The sequence below is a fragment of the Antechinus flavipes genome, chromosome 3, assembly GCF_016432865.1.
Source record: "Antechinus flavipes isolate AdamAnt ecotype Samford, QLD, Australia chromosome 3, AdamAnt_v2, whole genome shotgun sequence".
NCBI classification, from domain to species: Eukaryota; Metazoa; Chordata; class Mammalia; order Dasyuromorphia; family Dasyuridae; genus Antechinus; species Antechinus flavipes.
The window spans coordinates 620,446,266-620,470,610 of NC_067400.1; the positions used below are offsets into that span (position 1 = coordinate 620,446,266).

General features: G+C 38.6%; 1 long non-coding RNA gene across 2 annotated transcripts; it reads left to right on the plus strand.

Moving 5' to 3' along the window:
- The first annotated feature begins 6,362 nt into the window (after positions 1–6,362).
- On the plus strand, positions 6,363–15,847 carry LOC127556455 (uncharacterized). Of its 2 annotated transcripts, none has more exons than XR_007952464.1 (3): positions 6,363–6,981; positions 7,835–7,966; positions 15,237–15,847. It is a non-coding gene; the product is annotated as an uncharacterized LOC127556455 (long non-coding RNA). The 2 variants fall into 2 exon arrangements; XR_007952463.1 differs by having other exon boundaries at positions 6,365–6,981; positions 7,835–7,978.
- The last annotated feature ends 8,498 nt before the right edge of the window (positions 15,848–24,345 follow it).

The following is a 24,345-nucleotide window of genomic DNA, read 5'->3' on the forward strand; positions in this document are numbered from 1 at the left end:
TTGGATAATTTTAATCTTTATTTATTTATTTTACTTTTTCCCTAATGTCTCTCGTTTGATTTTTGAAGTCTTTTTTGATTTCTTCTATACATTTTCTCTGAGCAGGAAGCCATTTACCATTACACTTTGGGGCAGAAGAAGCTATTTTTTAACTTCATTGTTAAAGATGAACCCCAGTCTTCCCTGTTCCCGTAGTATTTTTATGGTTGAGTTCTTTCATCTTTATTCATTTTTTTCAATGAGAAGTATTCGTATTAATATCTCTAATTGTGGGGTGGAGTGATGGTCCCCCTAGTTTCACTTCAGCTCTCCCTTCCAACCTGGAACCTCCAACCAAGAGCTTCACCCTCCCCCAAGTGCCTGAAGCCAGCAGAGTCCTTGCCCCACTGCTTCTGAACTCCCGGTGTGCTGATTCCTTCTCACCCATGGCCATCTCTGCAGTGCTGCTGGGCCTGTCATTCCTAATCAGGAGAGGCTCCTACTGCCTTCTGGGACTCAGAATCCAGACTCCCCTCCAGGAGGTGAAAGTTTCTGTGGTTCCCCCAGAGGCTCCAGCCAAACCCAACTAGTCCAAAGGCTCTACACTAGGCTTTTCTGCAGAGATAGCCTGGAGGTGTTTACACTTAGAGTGGGTTAATCAACAGCCTGGGGGCTTTGTTTGGATTTTCTGGGGTTGTATGTGGAGGAGCCCTGTTCTGCCCCAAGCGTTGTTTTTTATTTATTTATTCATCTATCTATTTATCATCTATCTAATCTACCTATTTATTTATTTATTTTATTTGTATCTTTTTTTTTTTTTGTATTTTTATTTTTTACCTTTTTTTTTTTTTTTTAAACCAATCTAAGTATGTCCCGAGATTTATAGGAGAAGTCTGGAGACCTTGAAAATTATTAAACTTCTTTGCCATCTTCTCAGACTTCTCCCCCCAAAAAGTACTTTTTTAAAATGCCTTTTCCATATTCTAGACACCATGCTAAAAGCTGGCACTATGAAGAAATGTAAAAAACAAATTCTACTTTCCAAAAATACACCAGGATCATTTTCTTCTGTACCCCTTCCTTCCTTGATGGTGCTCTCCCATTGTGTAACCAAAAAAATCAAACAAACCAACAATTAAGCAGAATCAATTGATAAAGAGACCTCATCTGATAATGAACATCATTTTCTGTACCCATGATCCCTCGCCTCTCTGCCAAGAAGAACAAGGAGGTGTATTTCATCATTTCACAGTCTGGATGAAGATCGGTCCTGGTACTTAATTTGAGTTCATCTGTCTTGTGTTTCCTTTTATTCATTTCTATTCACTTCAATAAGTAGTATTGTATTGTAGTATCATTGAAAGCATGGCTTGTTTAGCCCAGTTCTTGGCACAGAGTAAGCTCTTAATAAATGATTATAATCGACTGATTTTTGGTTTCCTTTCTTCTTGAACAGTTCATTCCATGTTTCATTCAATTCTTCATATTTGCTCCTCATCAGTAAAATAATATTCCCAATATTTATAGACTAGCTGTAAGCTTTGGGAAGTTTCATTGATGACTATACAGTTTCTTTCCAGGTTTTTTTTTTTAACTACCCTAAAAATGCTGCCATGAAAATATTATATGTTATGGGACTTTCAAGGGCAGATATTTGGAGTCACAGAGCATTGAGTGCTGAGTCTGAAGTCTAGAATATTCATCTTTATATGAAAAGAAAGGGCAAGAGAGAGAGAGAGAGAGAGAGAGAGAGAGAGAGAGAGAGAGAGAGAGAGAGAGAGAGAGACAGACACAGACAGATACAAAGAGACAGAGACAGAGAGAAACAGAAAGATGAAGAAAGACAGAGCAACAGAGAGAGAGAAGGAGAGAGAAAGGGTGGAAAAGAGAGAGGGAGACATAGAAGAAGGGATGAAGGGGGAAGGGGAGACAAAAAAAGAGAAAGAGAGAAGAGAACTTGTTTAAATGTTGTCTTACCCATTAGATTGGGGGGCCCTGAGGGACATGGCCTGTTTTTTGCCTTTTTAAAAAAATTCCCAACACTTAGCCCAATGTCTTGAACAGAATAGGCACTTAATAAATGTTTATTGACATCTATCTATTTCTCTACACACACACATGTAAATATTATGTGTACACACATATGTGTATGTGTATACACCCAAACATGAACATGAATACACTCACATACACACACACACACACACACACACACACACACAGGCCAGGTAGCACAATGGATAGAGTCCTGGGGCCTGGATTCAGTGGAATACTAATATTTCAGGAGAATGGAAAAATGATATTATGATTTAGTTTATCGATCCACACAGAGATTGGAGAAAAGAGCTTCATATTTCACTGCCCTTCTGATATTTTCAAGACAGTGAACAGTCTCCTTTAGAGATGGGTTGTACAAGTTTCTAGAGATGCTCAATTAAACTTCTTGAGAACTATATAACATCATGCAAATACATATAATCATACATACATGTGTATATATGTGTGTATGTGTGTGTATATGTGTATGTGTATGTATGTGTGTGTGTGAATACAAGTGTGTAGTGTTTGTGTTGTTTTTCTGGTGGTCTCTGGACCAACCTTCTTTCAGTTGAATAATCACCACGAGAATAGCCAGGTGTTAAAGTCTAAATCCTTTATTATCTCCTTCACAATCTAGTTTCCTTGCCTGGGATCTGGGCCTTCCAGAGCCTTGGTTTCAATGAAGAAGCGAGGGAGGGAGCCTGCCACCGAGGCAGTGTGAGATGCATTGGATGAATCTGAGTCCGAAGGTTTGTGCTTCAGCCTCCGGCCACCACAAAGGTGGACGATGGAATGAATCTGCTTCCCAGTCCCTGCTGCCTATTATATGCTCTCTTATAATTATGTATATCAAAGGTGTGAATCTTGTGGAACTATATTAAGTACTAAGTACATGTACTGAACTAGAGCACTATTCAGCTCCATGTTAGACAACCATTGTCTTTATTGATTCCACCGAGTTAGCACCTTGTAAGAACTTCCTGGTTGCTCTACCTGCAACAAATCTTTTCCCTCCTCCAGTCTATCCTCATTTAATCACCAAAGTTATTAACTCAAAATGCAGGTTTGACTCAGTCATTCTCCACTGCCCCGCCCAACACTTCCTCCTACCTCCTACTCACTGATCTCTTCTAGCTCCCTACTACTATCCAGGATTAAATACAAATGTCTGACATTCAAAGTCCTGCCTAAGCAGCCCCCTCCTACCTTCCCAATCTTCTACATTTCACCACTCCCCTATTCTTTCATCTAGGGACACTGGTCTCCTTGCCCTTCCTCCAATAAAACATTTTCACCTTGTCTGGAAAGCCATCCCCCTTCATCTCCATCTCATGGCTTCCTTAATTGCCTCCAAGTCCCTGATAAAATGCATCTTTCTACTGAAAACCTTTCCCAATTTCTATTGACTTTAATTTCCTTCCTCTAGGGATTATTTCAAATTTATCACCTCTCTAGCTTGCTTATATATAGCTGTTTCTCACCTCCTGTATTAGACTATGAGCTCCCTGAGAGTGATATCTCTTTATTTTTTAGCATTTTTCTCCAATTACACATGAAAATTATTTTTAAACATTTGGTTTTTATTTAAGTTTTGAGTTCCAAATTCTGGTCCTCCTTCCCCACTCCTCAAGACAGCGATACAAAAAAAATACATATATGTAGTCATGTAAAACATATCCATTTTATTCATTTTGCATAGGAAGATTCAAACAAAAAGAAAAGGAAAGTAAATAAATAATAGCACACTTCAATCTGTATTCTGATAATATCAGTTCTTTCTCGGGAGGTGGATAGTGTTTGATCATGAATCCTTTGGGATTGTCTTGGATCATTGTCTTGCTGAGAATAATTAAGTCATTCAAAATTCTTCATTATACAACATTGCGGTTGCTGTACAATGTTCTCCCTGTTTGGATCATTTCACTTTGCATTAGTTTATATAAGTTTCTAAGCTCTCTCATTTGCAGCACCTAGTGCCCTTTGGAGTGAATCTTAATAGAAGCAAGAGGTAAGGAGGAAGAGTCTTCCAGGTACAGGAGACAAACCAGAGAAAACGCCCAGAGCCAAGGGATGGAGTATCTTGCTCCAGGGCAAGGAGGCCAGAATCATTAGATAGAACAATATTTGGATGGGGAGAAGTACTTGGATGGGAAGACTGGGGAGGTAGAAAGGGGCCAGTTGTTGAAGGGGTTTAACAATCAACCTGAGGTTTGGCTATTCTGTCCTGGATGTAAGAGGGAACTGTTGGAGTTAATTGAGTAGGAGGGTAACATGATAAGACTAGTTCATTACAAGATTACTTTGGCAGCTAAGAACGGAGTGGCGAGAGGAGAGATTGGCACATGGTGACCACTCAGAAGGAATAATCTGAGGATGAGAGAAGGAGAAGTATAAGAGAGCTCTTATGAAGCTAGACATGATCGAGCTTGGGAATAGATTGGCTACGTGGGGGAAAGGAAAAAGAGGAGTCCAAGATAACATCAAAGTGGTGCAATTATTATAAAAGACCAAGAGAAAAGTGAGGAAGGTCTGTGCAAAACTGTAGTGGAATAGAAAGGGACATATATCATACATGTTTTCAAAGTAAAAATGACAAGATTGCAGAGGTCATTAGTTTACCTCCAATGAAGGTACAGTCACCATCTGGTATCTAGATACGTTAGTTGGAGACAGAACGGAGGGTAGGGTACGTCTGTGTAGTAAGAAAAGTTGCCACCGAAAAAGACACAGGATGAAATACCTAAATCTGAATCTTGCATAAGGGAATTGAAGAGTCATAGTTTTAGGGCTCAAATCCCACCCTTGACAATTTACAACTTGTGTGGCTCTACACATGGAGCTTCTACCCCCGTGTCTGTTTTTTATCTAAATATTGACTCCATCTAAATCTGTGACTCCATAGTAGGTTTGTTTTTGAGCTCTGAATCCAAATTCCATTAAGAGGAGCTGAACAATTTCAAATAGATCAGGTTGGGGGTAAGACTGAGAGCCAAAGCAATCATTCTATTACAGCTTCTATTTTTGTAGAACTTCATGGTTTAAAAGAGATCAATGAAGTAATGAGTTTTTATTATCACCAGTTCAGTGCCAGGCAGAGTTCCAGGTGCTGGTGATGCCCTAATAAAAAGGAATGGCCCTTATATTTGAGTTCTGTGTTTTACACAAGAACAAACTGTGAATATGGAATGAGCTGACCCAGGAAGAGATAGAAGTTATATTCCTATTCCTCACTTCATTGTGAAGCGAAGGCAAGGTACCTCTCCTGATGCTAAGAGTGTCTCACAATCCTGTGGGGTTAGGAGCACAAAATTGATTTTTCCTTCTTAAGAAGGAGGAGATAATCTACTCTAGAAGTGCTTCACCTGGACTCCACAGATCTCTTGATAGATTTTAAGGCGTTTACAAAATTGGAAAAGATACACACACACACACCATATTTATATATGTATATAATTCCTATCATATCATATAGATAATTATATTGTTTTATTTATTTCATAATTTCACCATATTTCTTATATACTTAAAAAAGTTTTTCTGAGAAGGGAGTCTATACACTTCACTTGATTGTCCAAGGGATCCATGACACGATAAAGTTTAAGAAGCCCACGTGTACTCAATTAGACAGAAAAGTGAAGTAAAGAGAGAACAAGAAAATTGTCTGAAATGATCAACCACAGAAAGGTCCAAACAGGAGCTCAGATATTTTGGCTGTTTTTATTCAGCCATATCTGATTCTTTATGATCTCATTTGGGATTTTCTTGGCAGAAAAACTGGAATGTTTTGCTAGTTTCTCCTCCAGCTCAGTTTACAGATGAGGAAACTGAGGAAAACAGGGTTAAGTAATGTGTCTGGGGTCACACAGCTCTTAAGTGCTTGAGGATGAATTTGAACTCCTGATTTCTTGTGTCTTTTGGTGCTCTAGGTACTGTAACACCATGCAGTTGCATTTTCCTTCTTCTGAATTTCAAGAAAAATCCTCCTCACAGCAACACAGCATCACCTTGTGCCCTTCTGCTGCCACAAACCCCATCTTCTGCCTGATTCTCCTTCATAAGGAACGTTATGCATACTCACCTCAATCATGTATAAATTAAGGACGGAGCTTGGTTCTAGAGCTAGAGAACTTGGGTTTGAATATCACTTCTGAAGTTTGCTACCAGTATTAATACTAGTCTCTCACCCTCCTTGGCTACCCCTTGATCTTATTTGAAAAGGGAGGGCTTGGGTCAGGTTCCTTTCAGATCTAACTCACTGTTCCTTGGACTGAATGTTCAACCATGGATAATCTTTCTTCCTCCCTCCCTCCCTCCCTCCACTAGCTGGAAAACGACGGCCAGCTGCATTTCCATGTTCTCGGCAACGCTGTGACTTTTTTATGAGTTGAAAGAACATGGTTCTCAAAGCCGGCTTGGAAGTCCCTGGGCGGTTCTCCCCGAGGGCCCGGGACCCGAAGAAAGGCGCGGCCCGAGCCCGGCTGGCCCCCCGGGGCGGAAGGGACTTGTTGCTGCTCGGCGCCCGGCAAGGCGGGAGGAGCGCGGGCGAGGCACAGAGAGGGCCGGGTGCCTGAGGGATCGGGGGTGGAGTGGGGTGGGGAGGGGGCTCCGGGGCGCCTTCTCCCCCCGCCCCCGGCTCCGTCTCCCTCATGGCCTTTTTCCTAGGAAAGCTCCGAGAGCCGGTGCGCTATGGGCGGGAGGGAGGCCTGGAGAAGGTGATGGGGACGGGAGGTGGGAGCAGCCCGACCCAGACCCCACGCAGGGAACCTCTGTTGTTTATCTTGGCCCTTCCCGCGGTCCGCGGGGGACTGAGCTCTGGGCCAGGGCGGAAGAGAGGCGGGGGAAGGCGAGGCAGCAATAAGAGCTGGGAGCTTCTTGGGAGCGGAGACCCGGAGGTTGGACCGAAGATTGCGGAGGGAGGGGAGCCCAAGCTCACGGCGTCCCCTGCTCGGAGACTAGACTGAGGTGAGACTGCGCCCTTGTCCCTCCCTCCCTACGTCACCTTTCCTCACCTCCCCAGGTTCAGTCCTCCGTCAGGTCCGAGGGCTCCCCAGAGCCCCGCACACACCCGACCCCGCGGCCCCGGTATGCAAAGGTGGGCGCCTCCTTTCCCCCCTTCTCTTGGGGATTCTGGAGCCTGGCTCCACTTGGGTGTTCAACACGCTTCCAAGCTCTTCCTTAACTCTCCCCAGCGACAATTCGGGCAATGTGGAGCGTCAGCTACGGTCTGGAACCCGGATTTGAAAGAGCCTCTGCCTCCAACTTCCCCCCCCAACCCCCCCGCTTCCCGTCACTCTCCCCATATCCACCTGCCTGGCTCACGGTCTAAGCTGAAGGCAGCAGCTCCCTCACTTACCCCACCCCGGGACCACTTGTTCCCCCCTTTCCCTACAGAAAATGCCTCTCCCGGCCCTCTTCACACACTAATGTCTCAGCCTGGGCTCCAATCCTCCTCTTTTCTTCAGAGGTTGTGGTGGGGGCAGGTTAGCAGAGGGAGCCCTGGATCTCTTGGTCCTGGAGGCTGAGCAGGAGCTGGGGCCCCTGACCTTCCGTTCCTGGTGGGAGTGGGCTGAGGGCACAGCCGGCTACAGTGAGAAAGAAGACTGAGTTTGGAGCAAGGGGACTGGGATTCAAATCGCATTTCTGCGTGTTAGGCAAGTCATGGGATGGGAACGTCTGCATCCCTCCAGTGGGATGGAGTGGGGGCAGGGCAGACACTCGGGATTCTGGGGGGCAAGGATCAGGAGGCTCAAATTCCTAGTTCTCCAAGGAGGTGAAAGTCAGAGGCTCATGCCAGCCTGTGTCTGGTTTCTCTTAGGTCCTCCAGGAGAGAAGTCCCTCCAAGGGGGAGAGCCATCTGGGAGACATAGGCCGCCAAGAAGACATCGACATGGCCCCTGAGTGCTAACTTTGTCTACATAGTTGACAATTGTCAATGGAAGAAAGTGGAGTAAGACCAGAGGTGGACTCCATAATCTCCCTGCCTCCTTTCCCCATAGTTTCTTTTGACCTCTTCTAGAATGCACTCTCCCACCAGAGCCCTAGCCCAGACTGTATAACTGATCATCCCCTCCTCCATGTGAGGCTCTCCTTTACTCTTCTTGATCTAGATTGATTTTCTTTATGACTCCCCCCTTTCTATGAACACCTCTTTGTTTCATCTTCATGGATCCTTTATCTCCTAACTTCTGTTTCTCTCAACCTCTCTAATCCTTCCCTTATGCATTCCTCCAAGACCTTTCCCCCATCACATCAGTGAGGAAAACTCTCTCTTAGACTGTTTCTGTCTCAACTGATATGTCTTCCTTTTCTAATAGGTATCAACCCTCTCTGTATTTCAGCATCTTTGAGGTCACTTTCATTCCTTGCTTTCCCCTCTTGATGTGTTTCTTTGAGTTTCTTTGTATCATCCCTTATCATACAAATACTTCACTGGTTCCCAGTATCCCAAGTTAGTGATTCCTCAGCTCAGCACCCCAAGCTTTCTTCCTGTACAATTCCAAGTCAGTCTGTTTTCCTCCCTGACACTCTATAACAAACCCAGACTAACCTCCATTTAGTCACCCATACACCCTATGTCCAAGACATCCTTTCTCCCTTTCTATTCTTATTTGCCTCTGTGGACCATCTTTCACTTTCAACTCCACAACTCTCAACCATCTCCTTCCCAATTCTGTGTTCTTGAGATGTTTCCTTCCTTCATTCTGTACATTTGTCTTTGTCTTTCTTGCTCCTTTTCTCCTTAGTTTTCATTCTCATGACTTGATTTTCAATGTGTCCAAGTAAGGATATCTTCCCTCATCCCTGAAGCTCCTACTATGCCCCATTTCTTTCTCTGCCCCTATCTTAGTTTCTGTGTACCTCTCTCTTAATCTTCAGATTCTCCAAACCAGGCTTCCCTGTCTCAGTGATCCAAAGATACTCTCCCTTCTCCTCTTCTTCCTTTGCCCTTCTCCCTTCCCCAGTTAAAGTAAGGAGATGAGGGCTGTAATGAGAGAGGGAATTTTCTCCTTTCTTTCTGCCTTTTCTCTGTTCAATCTATTTTTGTCTCTGTGTTTGTCTCCATTGCTTTTATGTTTCTTTGTCTCAGTCTTTATGTCTCTGACTTAATTTTTTAATCTAATGAGAAATGGCTTTAATTTCATTATCTGAAGATTGTATGTCCATATATTTTTTATATCTGCTTTTTTTTTTTTTTTTTGCTTCAGCTGAAGTATAATATATTCTGCTCCAACCTTTTACTCTTACTCTGTATCTCCCTGTTTCAATTGTATTTCCTACATATTGTAGGATTCTGGTATTTAATTCAATATACTCTGTATTTCCTTTTTATGGGAGTGTTTATCCCATTCACACTCACTATCTAGTTGTATGTTTCTCTCCATCCTATTTTCTCTTTTATATATATGTTTTTTCTTCATTTCCATCCTGTCCCCTCCTCAACCTGCTCTCCCTTCAATAAAACTTCTTCCATTCACTTACTCTTTTTTTCCTCCTATTTTTGTTTCCCCTTCTATCCAGTCCCTCCTCTTTCTTTCCCCCTTTCTTCTCCTACTTTTGTATAGGGCACAATAAGTTTCTACACCAAATGAGTGTGTATGTTATAACTTCTCTGAGCCAATCTTAATGAGATTAAGCTTTATACTATGTTTATCCCCCTCCCTTCTTTCCATCTACCATAAAAAGTCTTTTGTGCGGCTTCTCCTTTCCTCTTCTCCCAGTACAATATTTTTTCCCATCCCTTAATGTCTTTTTCTTAAGTATCATCACATCAGAGTTTTCTTATATCTACATTCTCTATGTTTGCCTCTTCTTACTGCCTTAACAAAACATATACTTTTCATGTATACATCTTCTCATGTATAGATATAAAGTTTCTTTAAATGTTTATTTCTTTCCTGCTTACCTTTCTGTGCTTCTCTTGAGTCTTTTATTTGTAGTTCAAATTTTCTGTTAAGTTCTACTCTTTTCAATAGAAATGATCGAAACTTCCTTTTGTTAAAGGTCCATCTCCTCCTCTGAAAGATGGTACTCTGTCTCACTGGATGGTCAGTTCTTGGTTGCAATCCAAAGTCCTTTGTCTTCTGAAATATGGCATTCCAGGCCCCCCTGATTCTTTATTGTAGAATTTGTCAAATCATGAGTAATCCTGACTGTGGCTCCTCAATACTTGATTTTTTTTTCTGGAGGTTTTGCAGTATTTTTTCCTTGAGAGTTTTACAAAAATATTTCTTAGAGTTTTGCTAGTGGGATCTCTTTCAGCAGGCTATCAATGGATTCTTTCAAGGATTATTTTTTATTATTATTTTTATTTTCACCAATTACATGGAAAAACATTTTTGCTATGCACGTGTATATATATATTTGCAAATTTCTGTATGTATCATGATGAGAGAGAAAAATCAGAACAAAAGGGAAAAACCACAAAGAAAAAAAATTAAAAATCAGTATGTCTTGATGTACAGTCAGCCTCCATAGTTCTCCTTCTGAAGGAGATGGCATTTTCCATTCAAAGTTTATTGAGATTACCTTGGATCTCTGAACCCCTAAGAAAAATTAAGGCAATCATAGTTGATCATTATACAGTCCTGATGTTGCTGGGTACGATGTTTTCCTTATTTTGCTTGCTTCACTCAGCATCATTTCATGTAAATCTTTTCAGTATTTCCTAAAATCAGCCCATTCATCATTTTTATTAAACAACAATATTTCATTACCTTCATATAAGATACCATACCATACACACACACACACACACACACACACTCAAACACACATATGTGTATATGTGAAAACGTATTTAGCCATTCCCCAACTGATGGACATCTACTTGTTTTCCAATTCTTTGCCACCACAAAAAAAGCTGATACAAATATGTTTGCACATATGGATCCTTTTCCCTCTTTTTTGATTTCTTTGGGATATAGATCCAGTAGTGGCACTATTGGATCAAAGGGCATGTACAGTTGTATACCCCTTTTAATGACTATTTTGCCCTCGGGTTCTAGCATATTGAAGCAGTTTTCCTTGATGATTTCTTGAAGAAAATTGTCCAGGCTCTTTTTTGATTGTGGCCTTCAAGTACTTCATAATTTTTAAATTGTCTCTCCTGGATCTATTTTCGAGGTCAGCTATTTTTCCAGTGAGGTATTTTGCATTTTCTTTTTTTTTTCCCCCATTTTTTTAAACTTTGTCTAACTGATTATATCTTATGGCATTATTAACTTCTATTTCTCCAGTTCTAGTTTTTAATGTATGATTTTCTTCAATTAGTTTTTATATGTCCTTTTCAATTTCATTAATTTTAATTTTAAAAATGTTGTTTTTTTTTTCAGTGCATTTTTTTTTTTTTTGCATTTGACCAATTGTATTCTTAAAAGGTATTTTCTTTTCCAAGCTGTTAACTCTATCTTACATACCTCTCCTTTCCCAATTTTTCTTCTATTTCTTTTATTTGATTTTAAAAATCATTTATGAGCTTTTCTGAGAAGGCTCTTTGAGTTTGAGAACAATTCACATCCCTCGTTGAGGTTTCTATATGGGCATTTTGTCCTCTTCTGAATTGGTGTTTTGGTCTTCCCTGTCATCATTGTTGTATCAAGAAAAACAGCAAATGAGACAAAGTAAAATTTCAAGTGGAGTTTATTTGCCAGTGGCTGCAAGGGGCATAGCAAGATCCAAATCAAGCAGTCTGAACAGCAGGAGACGAAGATTTATAAAGGCTAAAACCACAAGCTAGGGGGTTAATTGCATAAACATGAAGATACAGAAGCAGAAATCAGCCCATGCACATGAGGATTGGATAAGAGTCAAAGGGCACAACAATATTAAGAAGAAACAGGAGAAAGAGGGGAATTTGGTCCAGATTCCGCCTTCCATTTGCTGGATGTATCAATTTTTCCTTCCTTTTCCAAACTGTTGACTCTCTTATAAAGCTCTCATTTGTTTTCTCATTTTTCTTCTACATCTCTCATTTGCCTTTTGAAGTCTTTTATGAACATTTCCAAGAAGCCTCTTTGGGCTTGATTTCTCACTCTTTGAGATTTCTTCTCTGGATATTCTGTTTTCGTCTGAGTTTGTGTTTTATTTAAACACAATGTAGCAGCTGTCAATGTAGTAGCTTTCTATGATCGAAATTCTTTCATGTTTCTTGTCCATTTTCTTTCCTTTTCTTTTGCTATTTCCTCTTTTTAAAAAATTATTTTAATTTTTATTTTTAAGGTGGACCTCTGCTCCTAAGGGACAGGTGGTGCTGTCCCAAGCTTCCTGTGCAGCTCTGAACCTTGGCTTTGAGCAGAGGGACCCCTTGTGTTTGGAGGGGATAGCTTTGTCTGTTCTTTTCAGGAAACAGCTTGGTTTCCCAAAGTTTGCTTTCTGAACTGGGACTGGAAGTTGCCTCCCTGATTTACATCTCTACTGAGCCAGGACTAAGAGTCTTAGTTGCTAATTTGCTATGATTAAGACCCTCTCAACGCTTTCCCAGAGTCTATCTGACTTGGGTTGAACACCCCAGTGAGACTGACCTTTCTTGAAGTTTTTTCAGTCTGTCTTGAGCTGGAGAATAGTTTCATTCCATCAGATTCTGTTCAGAGGTTTGGTTTCATGTGATTTTTGAGGGAAACTGGGAAAGTTTGAACAGCTTCTTGATTTTATTCTGCTTTCTTGGCTCTAACCCTGGAATAAATGAGTACAATTTTTGACTGGAAAGTAACAATAATATTTCCTAGCATTTATAGGGTACTTTAAGGTTGGGAAACCACTTTACAAATATCATTTCTTTTGATCCTCAAAACAATTTTGAAGAGTGCTATTAGTATCCTTATTTTATAGTTGAGAAAACTTTCATAGAGAAATTAAGTGACTTGTCCAAGATCACATAGCCAGTAGGTATTCTAGGTTAGATTTGAATTCAGGTCTTCCTGACTCTAGGTCCAACACTATCAACTTTACCATCTAGTTGCCTCTAGATAACATATGGGAAGAAAGTTGTGTGAGATAAGGTTTGGCAGGTAGATGAGTATCAGATTGTAGGAGACTTTGAGTACTCCAATTATGAGATTAAAATCTCATTCACTAGGGAATGGAAAACACAATATTCAGCTAAACAATGGATGCAGACACGTAACAACATATACAGTATCCCACATCGGAGGACTCTCACTGCTGAAAAGGGGTATAAAAGGGGTGTTTTCTCATATCTCAGAAGCTGTAGCTCAAATATTTGTAGTCTACATTTCCCCCACTTCTTTTTCCCATTGTCATACACATCCCATTCTCTTCTTATCCATCTTATGTCCTTGCTCTTTTCCTTTTACTCTCTATCGCCCAGTCCCATTGCATTACTTTACTGATGTTATGCGTTTGGGCACACTTTGCCCCTATAATATCATTTAAAAGACTTGCATGTTTTGGCAGGTGCCTTTGACAATTACTGTAACTCCTAGATTTCTATCTCTGTATCTAATTCAATGATGGAACTCTGTGAATTCAACTAGAATAATCCTGGGGTAACACACTCAGTCGGTCAGCAGCTTGGACTCTGGTCCCTGTCGTCTTGAGAGGAATACTGGAACTATCTTTTCACTGGCAGGACCTATGGGGACTTTAGACCATCCTGTGCCATGGGTCAGGCATCAAAAGGGACCTTTAGAGAAAGAATCTCTTATATCTGCCCCTAGGCAAAAAAAGGCAATCTGTGACCAAAGTTCAAGAGTTGTATTCACCTCTGGACTTAGCCTTTTGTGTGATAAGGTCTATGTGACAGTGGGCAGATCACCTCCTATAGTGCTAATTTAGGTGATTCTCAGAGACAGCAGGTTACCAAACAGGAACTGCAGGAGGTAATTGTTCGAGGGAGTTCTCTGTGTCAATGATGTCAAAGACCCAGTAATGATAAAACTGCAGCATCAATAACCATATCACATCCTTATCAAGATAGCCCCTTGTTCCCTACATGAGGAACAATTGACGTTGTTCCATGTCCCTTCAGAGGCAGTGTGATCTGCAGCTATTCTCAAACTTTTTGGTATCTGAACCCTTTACACCCTTAACAATTACTGGGGACACTCCAGTGAGGGTTAATTACTAATATTTATGTTATTAGAAATTAAAGTGTATTAGAATGTGGTTAGGGCACTCTTGAGAGTCCCTAAGGATCTTTGAGATCAAAGCTGTATTTATTATAATGCTAAGACATTAGTATTGAGAATTACTGGTATAGTGGACAGAGAAATAAGTACCAGAATCAGTAAAACTTGAGTCAGGTCCCTCTGATGATACATGTTAAAATATATTACTTGCACCAAATCACTTGAATTCTCAGGGCCGTTGGTGTCTCCTTCAAACTCTCAGTCATTCTTGAGCCGCTGATCTGCCTCAATTTCCACAATGAGATGTCTCCACTAGGATGAAATCATAAGTCTAGACCCAGGAAAGGGTCTCTCCTTAGTTTCCCATATAACCCCATGTTATCATCTTCTTCTTTCTTAGGTATAAAGACCTGGAATCTGATGAGATCTGAGCTGAAATAGAGTCTCCCAAACTTGATAACTCTGTGATCATGGCCAAGTCATTTCTTATTTATAGTTGCTTCATCTCTAAAATGGGGATAGTAATGTCTGGAGAACTTAGCTATTGTATGGAGTTATTGGGAATATCAAATTAGATCAAATGGAGTTGCTCAAGACAGATGAGGAATCATCTAAGTTGCCCAGGATCACTGGGCTATTACGTGTGATGTGATCAACCTCTGTGCTGTGAATGTTGCCTCTGACAAATGAGATAATGGATGGATAGAATTCAATGGTCAGTTGATGAGAATGAGGGTGAAGTCAAAGGCCAATGTAGCTATCCCATGCATGATGATCCATTGGAGTCCCTTGGGATGGACTTATACATGTGTCCCTATACACAAGCAAATTTACATATAGATGCAAGTATACATCTGCATATATGCAAATATATTCATATATAGACTAAATAATAACATTATTTTAATTAGCACATTATAATTAACATACAATTTAATCAGCAAATCATACATATATTAATATCACTTGGCCATTACCACTTGGTGATGTGTCCTTCTGAATTAAATTGGATGAATATGACATGGGTCATTAATTGCTTTGTTTCATTTTAAATAATAATTTACAATTAATAAAGCAATTTCTTCATAATAAGTTCACGAAGTAGGTTTTATTATTATCTCTGTTTTACAGATGAAAAAATCAAGGTCCAGAGAGATGAAATGACCTAATGCAATGAGATAAATATGCAAGCCAAGAAGGAAGGAAAGAAATAAGCATTTATTAAGCCTTTATTAAGAAGTGAAGTCAGGCTCTCTAATTTCAAGTTCGGGACTCTTTTTTACCTTCATATTGTCTCTCTTTAATTTGAAATTTTAAAGGTAGATTTTATTGAGGACTTTTATCTTCAGTCAACAAGTACTTTTAAAAAATCTCTCCCATGTTTCAGACATCATACTGCTGATACAAAGAAAAATTCTGCTTTTCAGAAACACAACAGGGTCATTTTCTTCTGTGTTCCACCACCTCTCTCCCTTCTTTGATGATGCTCCCTCATTTTGTATCCAAAGAAAAAACAGCCAAGCAAAACCAACTGATAAAGAGACCCCATCTGCACCCATGAGCCCTCATCTCTCTGCCAAGAAGAATATGGAGGTGTGTTTCATCATTTCACAATCTGGATGAAGATCGGTCCTGGTACTTAATTTGAGTTCAACTGCCTTGTAGTATCATTGAAAGCATGGCTTGTTTAGCCTAGTTCTTGGCACAGAGTAAGCTCTCAATAAAGGCTTATAATTCACCGATTCTGTTTCCTTTCTATGTTTCACTCAATTCTTCATATTTGCTTCTTATTAGTGAAACAATGTTTCCCAAAATTTATAGAGTATAGATGTAAGCTTTGGTAGGTTTCACTGATGATTAATATTTTCTTTCCAGTTTTTTTTTTAAACTACCCTAAAAATGCTGCCATGAAAATGATAGTATATATTATAGGACTTTTTCAGGGCAGCTAGATGGCACCATAGTGCATTGAATGATGATTCTGGAATCAGGAGAACTCATTTTTCTGAGTTCAAATTTGGAAACAAGACACTTTCTAGCTGTGTGATACTGAACAAGTCACTTACTACTATTTGCCTCAATTTCCTCATATGTAAAATGAGCTGGAAAAATAAATGGCAAATCACCCTAATATTTTTGCCAGGAAAGCCTCCCAAAAGGCTCACAAACTTTGGATGTGATTTAAAAAAAACAGCACTGTGATGTATAACAAATTCAGGAAACATAATTTTTGTGTAATTAACAATTTCATTAATCATAGTAGCATATAATAAATAAAAGAGATCAGTGGCACTTTTGAATGCCAAAGATCACTCATTGGAACCCACTCAACATTTTAAGCCCTTGGAGAAGTGTTCCAGAGAGTGGTAATTGCCTCTGATTGGTTAATAAATAGTGAGAGAGAATGAATATTACATGAGAGGTGGACTTATTCGAATGAAAGGCTGCAGGATGTGTCTTTGATCGCTCAGTTTTAGTTAAAGAGATAAATCTCTACCCACATCATCAGTTTGAGCAAAGGTACAATCCACATTTTCCTAGACTTCTCCTAGTAAAACACAATGGGAGGGAATTCATTAGTTCACCTAAATTAAAATATCTTTACCTTATGAATAAATTCAAGTTTTCCCTTTCAGTATCAGTTCTGCATTTCAAAGGCTGCCTGAATAACCTACAAGCATTGATTTCTGAAAAAGGAAGTAAAAAAAGGGGGAAATCCTTCAGTCTTTTTTCAATAATTAGCTATTAATACAAGAAACAAATAATCATTTCTCTACACCTTTTAATTATTCAGCAGTCTAGCCATGCTGACCAAACTTTTGCTTCTCACACACTTTCAGTCTCCTTGATTGCCCCTCAGTCCTAGAATGGTCTTTTTCCTCACTTATGCCTCTGAGAATCCCCAGGCTTCTTTTTGACTCCACTCCAACATCACCTTTTGCAGCAAAGAGTCCCTTTTCAGTCTTCCAAATACAACCCTCCAGACTTGAGCCTTCTCTTGGGATATCTTGCATCAGCTTTGTATGAATCTGGAATATATTGATGGAATTGTACTTTGTCTCTCTCCCCTCCACCCCTCTATGAGAATACATGAAGGTAGACATTAATTTGCTTTGATCTTTTCATTTTAGCACAGACCTCTGAGTGAGTCACCCAGAACCCCTCTCAGCAATGTTTGTCTATTTTATAAATCATTCAAGAACTTTATGATCTGTTTAACCTATACTGGATTACTTGCTGGCTAGAGGAAAGAGGGAGGTGGAAAGGGAGGGAACTCAAGATTTTGTAAGGGCAAATGTTGAAAACCATCTTGGCATGTGTTTTGGAAAATAAAAAAAGCTATTATAAAAATAGTTTTCTATCAATGAAAAAAAAACTTTTAAAAAGAATTACATGATTGGATTGCCTGCCATCTAAGGGAGGGGATGAGGGGAAGGAGGGAAAAATTTGGAACAGAAAGTTTTGCAAGGCTCAATGTTGAAAAATTACCCATGCATATGTTTTGTAAATAAAAAGCTTTGATAATTAAAAAAAGAATTACATGATCTTGGAACCTCTAAGCTTTGGCAGTAGTAAGGCTTGGCATTTATCCCCAAATCGCTCATGCTTTCCTGAGTTAGTTCACAGTCAGGCTGTGAATTCATTAGTATCCCAAAATTAATAATAACAGTAATAAGATCTTGCACTTACATAAAACTTTAAGGTTTGAAAAAAAAGCTACATAAGTGTTATTTCATTTAATTCTTATATTGTTATCTCCTTTTTACAAATGAGAGAACTGAAGCAGATGGAGATTAAGTGACTTCCGGGATCAGAAAGTCAGTACGCATCTGAGGTTGGATTTGAATTCAAACACTAAGATGTAGAAAGTGGTTTATAAAATATCCATATTTTATCTTCATATTTTAATCCCCATTCTTCAGATGAGGAAATTGAGGTAGACAGAAGTTCAATGAATTTTCTTGGGTCCCAAAGCTAGCAAGTGTCTGAAGCTGGTTTTGAACCTTAACCCTAACCCTAATTCTTGACTCAAGGTTTAGTATTTGCTGTATCGCCTAGATGTTCAAGGTATATAATTAAACTATACAATAAACTATACAAAACTATACAAACTATAAAATCTTCTTGGGAAAATTTTAGATTCAGGACAACTTTACCCATTTTTTTTGTAAATCAAAGTGAGAATTTGTTCCATCAGATAACTCTGACATTTTAGGAACTAGGTTTTAATAAATAAAACTTATGTATCATAAGCAGAGAAGATGCTCACAGGGAAGGGAGACAGTACTAGGGTGTATGACAGGGAAATGAACCAGAATCTTTGGAGAAAGAAGGGATAATAGCAACCTGACATTGAATATGTCTCCTTCTGGAAAATGGAATAGAGCAACAGAGACACTTTTTCAACCAAACCTTTGCATCCAATATCTCTGATGAGGGTCAGATATCCAAGATACAAAGAGAAATGACATGAGCATATAAGACAAAGATCTATCCTCCAAAAGGTTGTTGGTCAAAGAATGGGAACAAAGAGTTCTCGAAAGAAGAATGACTAACTTCTAACAGCTATATTAAAGACTGTATCAGATCGCTAAAGATAAAAATCACCACAAAACAAAAACAACCTTTAGCTTTCATCTCACACCCAACATATTGGCAAGGATTGGTTTATGTTGGCAGTGCTACAGAAAGGCATTATGGATGGGGTTGTGAATTGTTTCAACCAGTCTGGAAAGCAATCTAGAATTGTGCTCTAACTTCATTCTCCAATATTCATTCAGGTAATAAACATGGTAGTAAAAAGCCAAAAATGCAGTTTCTGGATATTTGGACTTAAGGGTACAAATAGCCATTGGAAGGAAGCAAGAACATCTTGCATGAGGCCATTTGTTTACAGGGACTATCTGTGTTTGATCTGTGACGGAGCATTCCAAGCTGTTATTGGTTTGATCAGCTACAATTCATTTTGCTTCTCTTTGAGAATGAAGGACAGCAACCAAACATTGACCAACTAGCTATGGATTTCCTGTACAGAAGCTAGCCTCAGATATCCTGTTAAATGGTAAATAGTCATTGTCTATTATATTTAAATCCATATATTACTCCCCTTTCTCTTCTCCTAACACAAAAATATAAACCTATGCAAGGCCTTGGCTTAGAAAGTCTTTTGCATTGGACAATCTTCATTGGTAAAGCTATTGATTGCTCCCTGGAGGCGGGGGGCCGGGGGTGGGGGGAAGAGGGGGAGGGTAATCATCTTCAATCATCCTGTTCTAAATATTGCCACTGGGCCCAGATAGTTCTGGAAGAGAGTGAGGTGATGACTTTGCTTAGCCCTCCCTTGAATCCATTTCACTTGCATATCATGACTTCCTGATGTCATGTTTTCTCTCCAAGAAAGAATGATAAACAACCCCAAATGATTGCTCTGTGTTTGCACTTGTGCCAGGGATGGAATTGGGAAGAACTATAATGAAAAGAGATCCCGGTCTGTTGGTTTCCAGCTTTGACAGAGAAGACACCTGGTAAAAGTCTTTCTACACAATCCCAAAGGGAAAGAAAGATTAGGAAGAAAGTGATATGCAGACAAGTTAGGTATAAAGTGAGGCAAGATTAAAACATGGGATTACTTCAGACATTTCTTCTCAAGAAAGTAGTTATCTTGATAAGGAGTGCAGTTTGAATGTAAAAAGTATTTCCCTTAGAAAAACAATATTGAAGAGAACAACTAATTTTAATTATAATCGAGTATCCTCTTTTTGGTGCTGTTAAATCCTATAGTGGATAGAATACTGGACCTGGAGGGAAGAAGATCAGAGTTCAAATCTGGCTTTAGTCACATAAGTCTCTTCACCTTATTTGCCTGATTTCCTCATCTGTAAAATGAGCTGCAAGAATGAGATGACAAAGCCCTACATTATCTTTACCAAGAAAAAATCAGTTGGGGTTCACAGAGTTAGAAATAACTGAAAGCACTAAATCGCCCCAATTCCTACTCTGAGGAAAGCAGATTGGCCAACATCTGACTTCAACTCTTAGTGTCTTTTCTCAGGAGTCCAAATCTCCCTTAAAGAATTATAGTGGTGGATGACCCTAGAGACATCTATTCTTCCTTACAGAGTTGGATCTCTGTAGATCCATAAAAACTACATGGGCAAAACAACATGCCATACAACATACACATGACATCTTTATGCTTTTCTTGGCTTTCTCTTGCTTTTCTACTTTTTTTTTTTTTTGGTCCATCTTCTCTCACGTATCTCTGTCTTTCAGGTATGATTTCAAAGTTTAGGTTTATAATATACTTGTAACAATGTTATGACATAGGGGATGAATAGATCCTACTTTTTAATCATATAGATGAATCAGTTGAGAGTCTGAGAGATAAAGCTCCTTACTTCCGATCACAAAGATAACGGATATCTGCAGTGGGATTGAACAATAGTCTCCTGATTTCCAGACAATGACTCTTTCCACTATACCAGCTGACTGTCCATCCTCTTATAAACCTCTAATCTCCTTATACCATCTTTGTTTCCCTCATTCTTTCTATTCACCCTATGTACCTCCTGTCAATTAGCTAGTATACAGACATTCATTATGTACCAACCATCATACTAGGCTCCAGTGAACTTCCATTTCCCCCATTCCCTCCCATTTCTCCTTCCCCTCTATTGCTCTTCCACTCTTCTCCTTCATTTCCATCTCTGATTTATCAATTCACTACAATTTCCCATTATTCATTTCCATTCACTTCAATAAAGATGTACTGTGTGCTAAGTCTCTGAAAAGTGCTGAGGATGCAAAAGCAAAACCAAAACAATTTCTCCCCTCAAGCATCTCCCATTCTTGTATATAAATATATACAACACAGATTATTTGATACAATATATGTACAAAATAAATCTGAAGTAACTATTGTACGTGTGTGTGAAAATAGAGCAAAAATTATTAGGGGAGTGAAAGCATCTTGAAGGAGACGATTCTTGAACTGAGCCTTGAATAAAATCTGGGTTTCACAAGGCAAAAGTAGAAGAAGAAAGGTCCTTGGAGGCATGGGGGAAGAGCCTACAATGAGGCACCATGCTCTATAATGTGGATTTATTAAGTAAGTGCCAGCCACCTACCTAAGTAAAAGCAGTAAGAGTACTAGGAGCAAGAGAGGATAATGAGGAGAGAGAGATGGAGAGATGGAAAGAGGGAGAGATGGAGGGGAGGGAGGGACAGACGAGGGAGTAAATTAACGAAGGAGGGAAGGAGGCAAGGAGACAGTGGGTGGTTTATAAATATTCTGGAAGGAGGTGCCTTAAATATGACAAAAGTTTGCCTATGAGAACCCTGGCTCCCAGAGGCAGAGTTCCAGGGTGAGGGTGATGAGGAAGAATCCAGGTAACCCAGTTTAGAAATGGTCAGAAAGTATATAGTGCTAAGCCAAGTAGATGTACTTGGAAAATAATATATGTATGTATGGGTAATCAGACTGGATTTTTTTAAATGATATTTTTCTGACCCCATTTGCTTCCATTCTCTCTGTTCCATGGCTGTACCAATATCAGCTCCATTTGCATTGATTTAGTCCTGCTTATTCTCTCCCAGCTGTCATAAGAATATTTCTGGCTAAACTTTCTTATCATCAATTACTTAAGATGAGAAGGTCACATAACTAGCAAGTGCCTGCAAAATCAAGTTAAGATATCAAGTGTAGCTCTGGTATTACCGGGTTACTTCATGCTCTGTAAATATGATCTTAAGATATTAACTAGAGTTCTGGTGTTTTCTGGCTAGTTTCCTGTTTAAACATGATCTTTATTTGTTTGCTTTTGAAAAGGTATATGAATAAAATTAAGAGTTGGTTTTATGAAAAAACTAAAACAATAGATAAACTTTTAGTTAATTTAATTAGAAAAAGGAAGAAAATCAAATTACTAGAATCAAAAATGAAAAGAATGAACTTGCCACTAATGAAAAGGAAATTAAAGCAATAATTAGGAGATATTGTGCCCAACTATATACCAACAAATCTGATACTTTATTAAATAAAGTGGATGAATACTTTAAAAAATATAGACTACCCAGATTAACAGAGGAGGAAATAAATTACTTAAGTAGCCCTATTTCAGAAAAAACAAAGAAATTAAACAAGTTATTAATGAACTTTCTAAGGAAAACCCCCCCCCCCAAGGGCCAGATGGATTTGGAAGAGAATTCTACCAAGCATTTAAGGTACAATTAATTCCAATACTATACAAATTATTTGGAAAAATAGGCAAAGAAAAAGTCCTACTAATTTTTTTATATCATAGATATGGTATTGATATTTAAATCAGGAAGGATCAAAACAGAGAAAGAAAATTATAGATCAATTAATGAATATCCATGCAAAAATCTTAAACAAAATGTTAACAAAGAGAACTCAGCAGCTTATCACCAGGATAATACATTATGACCAAGTAAGATTTATAGCAGGAATGCTGGTTCAATATAAGGAAAGCTATTAGCATAATTGTCAATAACCAAACCAACAGAATTCATGATTATCTCAATAGATCATTCAAAGCATTTGACAAAATCCAACATCCATTCTTGTTAAAACACTAAAGAGCATAGGAATGAATGGACTCTTCCTTAAAAAAGGCAAGTAGCATCTAGCAAAAGCCATCAGCAAACATCATATGCAATGGGATATACTAGGAGTATTTCCAATAAGATCAGGGATGAAACAAGGTTGCCCACTATCACCATTACTATTCAATATTGTATTAGAAATGTTAACTTTAGCAATAAGAGAAGAAAAAAGAAATTAAAGGAATTAAAGTAGGTAATGAAAAAACAAAATTATCACTCTGTGCAGATGATATGATAGTATACTTAGAGAATCCTAGAGAATCCACTAAAAATCTACTAGAAACAATGAACAACTTTAGGAAGGATACAAAGTAAATCCACACAAATCATCACCATTTCTATATGTAACCAACAAAATTCAGCAGTGAAATATAGAAAGAGAAATTTCATTTAAAATAAAGAAAACAGTCTAGAAGGCCACAAGAGAGTTAGATACTCAGTTTTCTACGTAAGATAATTCAGAAATGCATTCAACTAAGATGATGTCATTTGATTGGCAACATTCTGTTTCTTGTTTCATGTTTTATTTCCATCGTATTGTTATATATTGTTATTATTAGACTATTTTTGTTTTGTTATGAGAAATGGCATTAATTTGAAAAATGATGCCTAGAAAGTGCTATATTTGTAGAAGGAGATTCACTCCTTCTTTGATCTGAATAATGTGAATCGATGAATTTGGGCTATATTATATTATATTAGACTCTTTGGTTGCCATGGTGAAAAATTGTATTAAGTATTTATTTGGGTATGTTTTGCTTCACAAAACTCACAATGATGATTATTTAGTACTTTGTAAAGTCCAAGAGACCTTGTAAATTCTCATTAACTGTTAAGTTCTTTGTGGGGCTTGACAAGTCTTGAATCTTCAGCTTGGGCAAGGTCAGCAAATTCCATCAGCCCTGTGGAAGGAGTTTGTGACTGAGAGCTTTACAAATTCTAACATGGAGATTAGATCACCAATTTTGAAACTTAGGAAAATCAAAGTGGATGAAATTACATATTTAATAGTTTGCATTGAAATTATAATTTTCTTCCAGCATGTAAGTAGATTCTAATTAAGACTTTTTTCTTTTTTCCCTGGCAGAAGCCAGTGTATTTTTGAATTTTGAATGAACAATATATTCATTTTTTATGTAAAACCTTAAAATGTGATTATGTTTAAAAATCTTAAGTAATTTGTCATCATATCAGGACATCTGAAATATGTATATAAACATATATACATGAAATGAAAGGGCAGCTAAGTAGTGAAGTGGATAGAGTGTTAGGCCTGGAGTCAGGAAGTCCTGAATTCAAATCTGTCCTTAGAGATTTCCTAGAGTTGTGACCCTGGAAAAAAGCCCTGTTTGCCTCAGTTTTCTCATCTGTAAAATGAGCTGGAGAAGGAAACAGCAAACCACTCCAGTATCTCTGCCAAGAAAATCCCAAATTGGGTCACAAAGAATCAGACATGACTGGAATTCAGCTGAACAACAACCAAACACATACGGGAAATGTATTTAATATTTGCATATGAAATGTGTATGTATGTGTGTGTGTGTGTGTGTGTATATATATATAGATGAAAGGGTTTTTTGAAAGACCTTTTAGGAACCTGATGAGTATCAAGGAA